This window comes from Carlito syrichta, unplaced genomic scaffold (assembly GCF_000164805.1).
Source record: "Carlito syrichta isolate Samal-C Ts95f unplaced genomic scaffold, Tarsius_syrichta-2.0.1 Scaffold315700, whole genome shotgun sequence".
In the NCBI taxonomy this organism is placed as follows: domain Eukaryota; kingdom Metazoa; phylum Chordata; class Mammalia; order Primates; family Tarsiidae; genus Carlito; species Carlito syrichta.
Window position 1 is genome coordinate 1371 of NW_007259796.1, and position 10398 is coordinate 11768.

General features: G+C 45.9%; 1 pseudogene; it reads right to left on the bottom strand.

Annotated features, from left to right (window-relative positions):
* Positions 1-1345: 1345 nt before the first annotated feature.
* Positions 1346-10398, bottom strand: part of LOC110594495 — a 17944-nt pseudogene continuing 8891 nt past the window's right edge.

Here is a 10398-nt window from a genome sequence, read left to right on the forward strand (position 1 = left end):
TTTTTTTTTTTTTTAGAGTCTAAATGTTTAACACCACATGTGGTGAGAGAATTAATATGATATCATTATACCTCTGCTTGTTTGCTTGTTGTTATTTTTTAAAAGCAGGTTCTCCTTCTATCACTCAGGCTGTGCCACCATGCCCAGCTAATTTTTTTTTTTTTCTGAGTTGAATTCTCACTCTACCACTCAGGCTGGAGTACAGTGGCACACTCACAGCCACCGTAGCCTCAACCTGCTGGGCTCAGGCAATCCTTCCACCTCAGCCTCCCAAGTAGCTGGGACTATAGGCATGTGCCACCATTTTTTGATTTATTGTAAAGACGAGGTCTTGCCAAGTTAACCAGGCTAGTCTCAAACCCCTAGACTCAGACAGTTCTCTCACCTTGGCCTCCCAAAGTGCTGAGATTACAGGCTTCAGTCACCATGCCTGGCCTTTTTTTGTTTTGTTTTTCTTTAATCAGAATCTCACTCTGTTGCCCAGGCTGGAGTACAGTGGCACGCTCATGGCCATCACAGCCTCGACCTACTGGACTCAGGTGATCCTTCTTCCTCAGCCTTCCAAGTAGCTGCAAATACAGGCGTGTGCCACATGCCCAGTTATTTTTCTATGTATTGTAGAGACAAAGTCTCGAACCTTGGGCTCAGGCAGTTCTCTCCCCTCTGCCTCCCAAGGTGCTGGGATTACAGGTGTGAGCCACCCCACCTGGCCCCAGCTAATTATTTTTGTGATGGCGTCTGGCTGTGTTGCCTGGGCTGGATTCAAACTCCTGGCCTCAAGCAATCCTCCTGTCCCCAGTTGCTGAGTCTGCTTTCATTTTGGATGAAATGGCTTCTCTTCTTATGACATATTAAATCCAAGCTTGTTCATTATAGATAGATGTAAGAATATCATTGCTTCATTTTGTCTAGTAGCAATATCCAAGAATTTCAATATTGAAATACATGTTACTGTATTTATAACAAATTATTTGTATTTTTCCTATATACTTGGCATTATATTGATTCTTTCATATGTGTAAGCAGATTATATTATTTATGAATTTCAGGATTTTTTTTTTTTTTTTTTTGAGTTGGCGTCTCACTCTGTCATCCAGACTGGAGTGCAGTGGCCGCTCCCGGCCACCGCAGCCTCGCCTACTGGGCTCCAGGGATCCTACCGCCTCAGCCTTCCAAGTAGCTGGAATTACAGGCATGCACTACCACGCCCGGCTGATTTTTTGATTAATTGTAGAGATGAGTTTTCGCTGCCCAGGCGGGTCTCGAACCCACGGGCTCAGGCAATCCACTCCCAAAGGCGCAGGATTACAGGCTGAGCCACCGAGCCCGGCTGAATTTCAGGATATTAAAGGGAATGGTACAAAATATTTGGAGGCCCTAGAGCCCGTGCAGACAACGAGGAAGAAGCCATCGTGCTCCTGGGAATCAGGCGGACCATGAAGGACCAGATGTTCACCACCTGCTGGCCAACCCTGATATGGCACTGGCAGATCAGCATACAGGCGTGATGGATGGACTTGACCAAGCCCGGCTTGAAGCTCTGAGTCTGCAGGCGCCTTCCCAGGAAACTCTAATCAGGCCCAGGATGTCATCCAGTCTCATCTTGCCCTCGACCAGCACTCCAGTACAACTGAGTCACCGCGGCAGGGCATTGCCTTCAAACACAGGCTGTGGGTCCTTCTCGGTGAGCATCAGCAGCTCGGTGGCCTTGCAGATTTGAGACAGAGTAAACTTGACCCTCCAGACCTCTCGTTTGTTCTGGAGCTCATACTTGAGGATCAGCTTCAGCTCTTGGTCAAGGCGGGATTTCTCCAAGTGTCTTCATGGGGTCACATAGGCTTTGGGACAAACTCAGCTCCAGGCCATTGGCATGTTGGCTCTACTTGCCTGCCTCTGCCTAAGCACAGGCCCCAGTAACTGAGAAACAGACATGATCCTGTTTTATGACAGCACAGGTTCACAATTCCTTTACCTGCAATCCTAAAGTCTAAAAGGCTGTGAAAAATCAAAGGCATTTTATAAGTTATTTAGTAGCAAAATCATCTTGAATTTAAGTGAGGCTACTTGTAGTCTGTTAAACATCTTTTGGCTGGGCACAGTGGCTCACACCTATAATCCCAGCACTTTGGGAGGTGGAGATGAGAGGATTGCCTGAGTCGAGGAGTTCAAGACCAGCCTGGGCAACTTGGCAAGACTTCGCCTTTACAATAAATAAATAAATAAATAGCTGGGTGTGGTGATGCACGTCTGTGGTTCCAGTTACTTAGAAGACTGGGGCAGAAGAATCACCTGAACCCAGCAGGTTGAGGCTGCAGTGGCAGTGAGCGTTCCACTGCACTCCAACCTGGGCAACAGAGTGAAACTCCTACTCAAAAATAAAAATAAACATCTTTTTGTGTGAATATTCACATGCAGAAATGTTAATATTTTTTATGTAGTGTTCTGTTCTAAACCATGCTGGTGGATGTTATATGATATACAGCTTATATACCATATTGTCTTTCCAAAATATAAAAAATTCCAAATTCTAAAACATCTCACCCAAAGAGTTTCAGAAAAAGTATTATGAACCTGTTCTATCTATGTGTCTATCCATCTAACCTCTTATTATGGTATATATAAGGGCTGTTTGGAATGATACTCACCTAACATCATCTGGGTATTGGAACTTGAACTAATATTTTATTCTCTTCATTTTTCTGCATCATAAAAATTCTTTTTCATGAGCATGTAAAAAAAAATCATGTTTAAAATTTTCAGAAAAAATCAGGCTGGTGGTTTACAGCTGCAATCCCAGCACTTTGGAAGGTGGAGGCGAGAAGATTGCCTGTGTCTAGGGGTTTGAGACCGGCCTAGGTAACTTGGAAAGACCTCATCACTACAATAAATAAAAACATTATCCAGGCATGGTGGCACGCACCTGTGGTTCCAGCTACATGGAAGGCTGAGGCAGAAGGATCACCTGAGCTCAGCAGGTTGAGGCTGCGGTGGCTGTGAGCGTGCCACTGCCCTCCAGCCTGGTGACAGAATGAGACTCCAGCTCAAAAAGAATAAATAAATAAATAAAATAGTGCCTGTTATCTCAGCACTTTGGGAGGCAGAGATGAGAGAACCGTTTGAATCCACGAGTTTGAGACGAGCCTGGGCAACTTGGCAAGACCTTGTCTCTACAAAAAGAAAAAAAAGAAGAAGGCTAGGATCGGTGACTCAGTCTGTAACCCAGCACTTTGGGAGGCGAGGTGATTGGATTGCCTGAGCCCACAGGTTCGAGACCAGCCCGGACAATTTGGTGAGACCTCATCTCTACAATAAATAAAAAATCAGCCAGATGTGGTAACACGCACTGATAGTTTCTGCTACTTGGAAGACTGAGACAGAAGGATCGCCAGACCCCAACAGATTGATACTGGAGTGGCCGTGAGTGTGCCACAGCATTCCAGCCTGGGCAACAGAGCGAGACTACAACTCAAAAAAAAAAAAAATTAGCCAGGTGTGGTGGTGTACATCTGTGGTCCAGCTACTTGGAAGGCTGAAGCAGAAGGATTGCCTGAGCCCAGCAGGTTGAGGCTATGGTGACTGTGAGCGTGCCACTGCACTCCAGCCTGTGTGACAGAGTGAGACTCCAACTCAAAAAAAATTAAAAATAAAGGTGCAAATAGTTACCTGAAAAATTAATGTATGTGGAAATATTCAATCTCCAATCATTCTAAATTTGAAAAAATTTGTTTCTAAATATAGAAAGAAAGAAACAAAAGGCAGGGAGTGGGGTGTAAGCTGAATTCTGTCTATATTGCTTGCTGCTTGAGAAAATCCCTGGTGCAGAGTGGCCTGTTTCAAGTCAGAACTCGTTATTTGCTGCTGTGCCTATGGTTTCTGCATTCACTTAAGTCAGATCACAGACACCATTCTTTAGAAATGAAACTGTATCATTATATAGTTAGCAGCCATAGATGTATCCTCATCCTTTGCTTCTTACCATATATTGGATTTGACAGCCAATGCTGCTGACATTGCAAACCCTCCTCATTCATGTTTCCTCTGGGATAACAATGTGGAATATGATGTTTTGGTCACCGTGTGTAATGAAATTGCAATTGCAATCTTCACCTAGGTGAGGAGGGTTTTTTTTTTCTTTCCTAAGCAAGTTGCTTATACATCTTCTGTGTCCCAACTGTATAATCCATCAATTTCCATGCACTTCTATACCCCAAAGTATAAGCTTTGTTACCTTACTGATCCTTTGTTAGCAAGTTGATAAACTTTGCCAATTGCTAAAGATCAATTTGTCTAGGAAAAAAATTTTTTTTGAGTCAGAGTCTCACTCGGTCGCCCAGGCTGGAGTGCAGTGGCATGCCCACGGCCACTGCAGCCTCAACCTGCTAGTCGCAGGCAACCCTTCTGCCTCTGCCTTAGAAGTAACTGGAACCACAAGCATGCACCACCACACCCAACTAATTTTTTTATTTATTGTGGAGACCAGGTCTCACCTTGTTGTCCAAGCTGGTCTCGAACCCGTGTACTCAGGCAGTCCTCTCACCTCAGCCTGCCAAAGTGCTGGGATTATGGAAATTTGGGGTTTTTTTGTTTTCAGATTAGAAAATATAATTTATTAGAGGTTGAGTGCAGTGGCTCAGCCTGTAATCCCAGCATTTTGGGAGGCCGAGGCAAGAGGATTATCTAAGCCCAGGGGTTCGAGACCAGCCTGGGCAACTTGGTGAGACCTTGTCTCCACAATAAATCACACAAAAAAAAACTAGCCAGGCATGGTGGTGTGCGTCTGTAATTCCAGCTACTTGGAAGGCTGAGGTGGAAGGATCGCCTAAGCCCAGCAGATCGAGGCTGTGGTGGCCATGAGCATTCCACTGAACTCCAGCCTGGGCAACAGAGTGAGACTCCAACTCAAAATAGTAAAAAAAAAAAAAAATATATATATATATATATATATATATATCTGTATATATATATATATGTTTATATATATATACATATGGAGAGAGAGAGATTATTTTAAAAGTGATTAGAGAAAGAGGAAATTCACCTCCCCAAGGTAGGGAAGGGGGCCAAAGCCAGGAAACAAGGTGACAGCCATAGATCAAAGAACACATGGCCACACCACAGTGTAGTAAGGCAGTGGCCAGACATTTTGTTTCACACTGAACAAATATAGTCTCTCCATTCATATATGGATAAAGAAACTCAAGCAAGCACACACACTGACAACTTCTAACCTTCACCTCCAGTTGTATTCACGAGGTCTTATCACCTCACACGCAGAAACTGGGTCACAACCTCCTTGACCAGATTTTTCTTTGTTTCTAAAACTGTGGGGCACAATTCAGTATTAGGTATACAAGTGGTCGTCCTACAGGTAAAGTTTGGGCCTCCCTTTGGCCCCACTTTGCCTGGTTTGAGATCAGATGGTATTGATCTTGTGTGTCCCTCCTCCCTACCCCCAGTAGTACCCCGCTACTGCCGATTCCTTTCTTACAGTATTAGGGTAAATGTTCAGGGTCTGCTTATGAATGAGACTTTTTTTTTTCCTAGTGAACAAGTGACCCCAGGGAAATCCAGTCTCCTGATCATGCTCCCTTTCCAGAAAGTTGGCCCCTTCCCAGAAGTCCACGTATCCACAATCTATTTTTTTAATCCAGCAGAGGGCAGGATAGCTACAGAAAAGCTATCATTGTAAACCTGGCCTCCAAGTGTTTTGGTTTTTTTTAGTTGGAGTCTCAATCTTTGTTGCCCAGCCACCGCAGCCTCGACCTGCTGGGCTTAGGTGATCCTTCTGCCTCAACCTTCCACCATGCCCAACTAGTTTTTGTGATTTATTGTAGGATGAGATCTCATCAAGTTGCCCAGGCTGGTCTGGAACCCCCAGACTCAGGCAATCCTCTCACCTCAGCCTCCCAAAGTGCTGGGATTACAGACTGAGCCACCGCACCCAGCCCCAAGTGTTTTAACTTTATTAAGGAAGAGAGATAGAAGGGAGAGAGATCCTTAGTCCCATAGGCAAAGGAAGAATAGTGGAAGGCAGGGTCAATATTTGAGCACCAAAATGGAGGGAATAGTTGGCTTCACCTCCTATTAAACCAGATCAGTTTTATCTAACATGATAAGGCAAAGTCTAGACAAAGAACAATCACATCATTCTGTCTGCCTATGGCAGGACAGAACCATGAGGGTTAAATGAGTTACTACATACAAAACAGTTATAATAGTGCCTGGCATATAGTAAGCACTGAATAAATATTTGTTGTTGTTACTCTTGTATAAGAAGTCAAGCCCTTTTATTATTGTTGTTTCTTTTTTTTTTGAATCAGAGTCTCACTCAAAAATGAGTTCTCTATCCAGGAGAGAGAATCCAGTCAGCTTTCTTTGGGCCAGTGTTCCCCCACTGGACCATTCATGTACCTGATAAAACTTGGCTGTTTGTAGCCTACCCTTGAGGGTGGTTGGAACACCACAGGGAGAAAGGGTAATTGTGAGCCTTCCAGACACCCCAAAAACTGTCCATTGCAATTTAAAAATTTGAGGCTGCTGTAAAGGTAAGAATAATATGGGAAGTGAGGCTGGAAACTTTCTTTCAATCTACTTGAAGGAAAGTCAAGCATCCTAGGTATACAAGTATAGAACTTGTACCCTACAGTCCCTGGAGGTTATAGGAGTCTAGAAAGGAGATCAGAGATATCATTTAAGAAAAAGGACAACAGAGGGAAATCCCTGCGGGGAAAGTACAGGAAGATGCTGGGGCTTGTGTGGCCCAGCCCCGTGGATTCTGTTTACATAGATCCCAGATCAAAGGTGTGCTAATGGAAGCCTCTGGAAACCGCAAGTGCTAGCAAGTCATGATGTGGGGAACTGGCCTCCATTCAAGTCCCAGTCTTGTGGGAAGAACCCTTTCTGTGTAAATAAATGTCCTGGCCACACACTCCATCATGGCTTTGTGTCACAGAGGGTGAATTGGCCACCAGAACACAAACAGGGGTTAAGACAGAGTGACCGGCACAATGGTTCATGCCTGTAATCCCAGCACTTGGGAGGCGGAGGTGAGAGGATTGCCTGACCCCAGGGGTTCAAACCAGCCTGGGCAACTTAGCAAGACCTCATTTCAACAATAAATCAAAAAATCAGCCAGGCGTGGTGGCGCGCACCTGTGGTTCCAGCTACTTGGAAGGCTGAGACAAAAGGATCACCTGAGCCCAGCAAGTCGAGGCTGCGGTGACCGGCAGCATGCCACTGCACTCCAGCCTGGGCGACAGAGTAAGACTCCAACTAAAAAAAAAAAAAAAAAAAAAAGACAGCTGGGCTCGGTGGCTCAGCCTGTCATCTCGCACCTTTGGGAGGCTGAGGTGAGTGGATTGCCTGAGCCCGTGGACTCAAGACCCCCCTGGGCAGCGAGACCTCATCTCTACAATAAATCAAAAAAATCAGCCGGGCGTGGTAGCACATGCCTGTAATTCCGGCTACTCGGAAGGCTGAGGCGGAAGGATCGCTGGAGCCCAGCAAGTCGAGACTGCGGTGGTTGGGAGCGGCCACTGCACTCTAGTCTGGGTGACAGAGTGAGATTCCAACTCAAAAAAAAAAAAAGAGAAAGTGGAAGACTGCTGGAGACCAGTCAGCTCCCACTTGGTGACACATGAGCAGGGTACAGGACCATCTGTGGAAGCAGCATTGCACCGAAGAGAGTAATCCCTCACTCTGAAAGACCAGCTTTAGACCTTATTTTGAGTTAAAGTATTTATTTTCCTATAGTGTTAAGAAATGTAAATAACCAGGCACGGTGGCTCATGCCTTAATCCCAGCACTTTGGGAAGCGGAGACAAGAGGCTTGCCTGAGCCCATGGGTTCAAGACTAGCCTGAGCAACATGATGAGACCTCATCGCCACAATAAATCAAAAAATTAGCCAGGCATGGTGGCATGTGCCTGTGGTTCCAGCTACTTGGAAGGCTGAGGCAGAAGGATCCTGTGAGTACAGCAGGTCGAGGCTGAGGTGGCTGGCCATGAGCATGCCATTGCACTCCAGCCTGGGTGACAGTGAGACTCAAAAAAAAAAAAAAAAGTCGGTCTGGGTTGGGATTCTGTCACTTTTTATGAAAAGAGTACTGATAAAAGAGAACTGAGCTGAATTTTTTCTGGAGAATCTAGCTTTGGGTGTAAGGAAGGACACCAAGAGACAGGAAAGGAGGTGCCAATGGGTGCAGCTACAGACACGTTTGAAGGTGGGAGGGGGCAGGAAATGGAGGAAGTTCACACCCATTAACCCACAGGTTTTTCTGTGACGTGGTGTGAGGCAAGGCCTTTGTGCTGAGATCAACCACAGCACTTGGGGTAGGGGAGGAGATGAGGTAGTTAGTACAGGTTAGGCATAGATAGATAAATGTCTTGCAAGCAGGTGTTAGAAAGCATTCAGACATTTTTCTTACTAAGTTTTTACGCAGGCCAGGCTGGAATGTGGACCTGCCAGCCTACCCCACCCCTCAGCCAATTAAAAAAATCCCATCAGATATAAAAATAGGACAGCCCAACCTTTCAGTTCGTGGCTTAGCATAATAATCACCAAAAACTTTTCAGGTACCCTGTTGAAGGTGGAAGGCTGAATACCACCCCTTAAGTAACCAAAGCTATAGAAATGATAAGACCACCCTTTAGGCTAGGCCAGGTGGCTCAAGACTGTAATCCCAGCACTTCGGGATGCCAAGATGAGAGGACTGCCTGAGACCAGAGGTTCCAGACCAGCCTGGGCAACTTGGTGAGATCTTGTCTGTACAATAAATTTTAAAAATTACACCCGGCTCGGTGGCTCAGCCTGTAATCCTGCGCCTTTGGGAGGCTGAGGTGAGTGGATTGCCTGAGTCCGCGGGTTTGAGACCCGCCTGGGCAGCAAGACCTCCTCTCTACAATAAATCAAAAAATCAGCCGGGCGTGGTAGCACATGCCTGTAATTCCGGCTACTCGGAAGGCTGAGGCGGAAGGATCATCGGAGCCCAGCAGGTCGAGGCTGCGGTGGCCGGGAGCGGCCACTGCACTCCAGTTTGGGCGACAGAGTGAGACTCCAACTCAAAAAAAAAAAAAAATTAGCTGGGCAAGGACACATGCCTGTAGTTCCAGCTACTTGGAAGGCTGAGGCAGAAGGATCACCTGATCCCTCAGGTTGAGGCTGCAGTGGCTGTGAGTGTGCCACTGCACTCTAGCCTGGGTGACAGGATGAGACTCTGTCTGAAAAAAAAAAAAAAAGACTGCCTTTTAGTTCATAAACTAGTGTATTCAAAAGTCTGGCAAGTTACCTACAAACACAAAATGTGTGTTCTGGAAAAGATCACCCCTCCCATCAGAGGCAGAGAGATGTCAGTCTCTGGAGATTGTATCCTGATTACCTTTGCCCGGGTTCCTGTGCCCCACCCTCTTTAGCATATCAATTATTGTAAAAATATATCTAGCTTTTTAGTTAAGAGCAAAAACACGTCTTTTTCTTTTCTTTTCTTTTCTTTTTTTGGAGTTGGAGTCTCACTCTCTCACCCAAACTGGAGTGGAGTGCAGTGGCGTGCAGTGGCATGCAGTAGCCTCAACCTGCTGGGATTAGGTGATCCTTCCAAGTCTCAGCCTTCCGAGTATCTGGAACTATAGGCATGCGCCACCACACCCGGCTAATTTTTTTAATTTATTGTAGAGATGAGGTCTCACCAAGTTTGTCTAGACTGGTCTCGAATCCGTAGACTCAGGCAATCCTCTCACCTCAGCTTCTCAAAGTGCTGGTATAGGTGTGAGCCACCATGCCCAGCCTGAATCTTGCTTTTTCAAGAGAGACTCATCCATGTCAGGTCTGTCTGGCATGAATCTTCTGCTTTCTCTCTTCCTTCTCTTGCTAATAAACTCTGTCTTAAAACTTTGCTGGCCATTCTGAAAATTATTTCAGGGCTGAAACAAAGAACCCATGAGTTTGTGCTGTACCACCGTACCACACACAGCATCAAAAGAGTGCAGTTGAAAAAAGGGACCACTGTAAATGGAGAGGGAAGCTGGTATGTATCTGATAGCAGAATCCCCAACTGTGGTTCCAGGTGATGAATTTCAGGTGGATTTAGCTGTGTATGAATTTTCTCCAGCAAGGCTCAGCTGCATTGTTGGGGATTTTCTGGGCAGGGCAATAGTAGGAGGAAGTCAGGACATTGAGGGTGCTGAGGAGAGACCTGTTGATACACCTGGAGGTCAAGGTTGAAGAGATGGGGAACCAGAACAAGCAGGAGGCATCAATGAGGCAGAGGAGGCATAGTGAGAGTCAGACGAGGCTGGGCTCGGTGGATCAGCCTATAATCCCAGCACTTTGGGAGGCCGAGATGAATGGATTGCCTGAGCCTGCGGGTTCGAGACCCACCTGGGCAACTTGGCGAGACCTCAT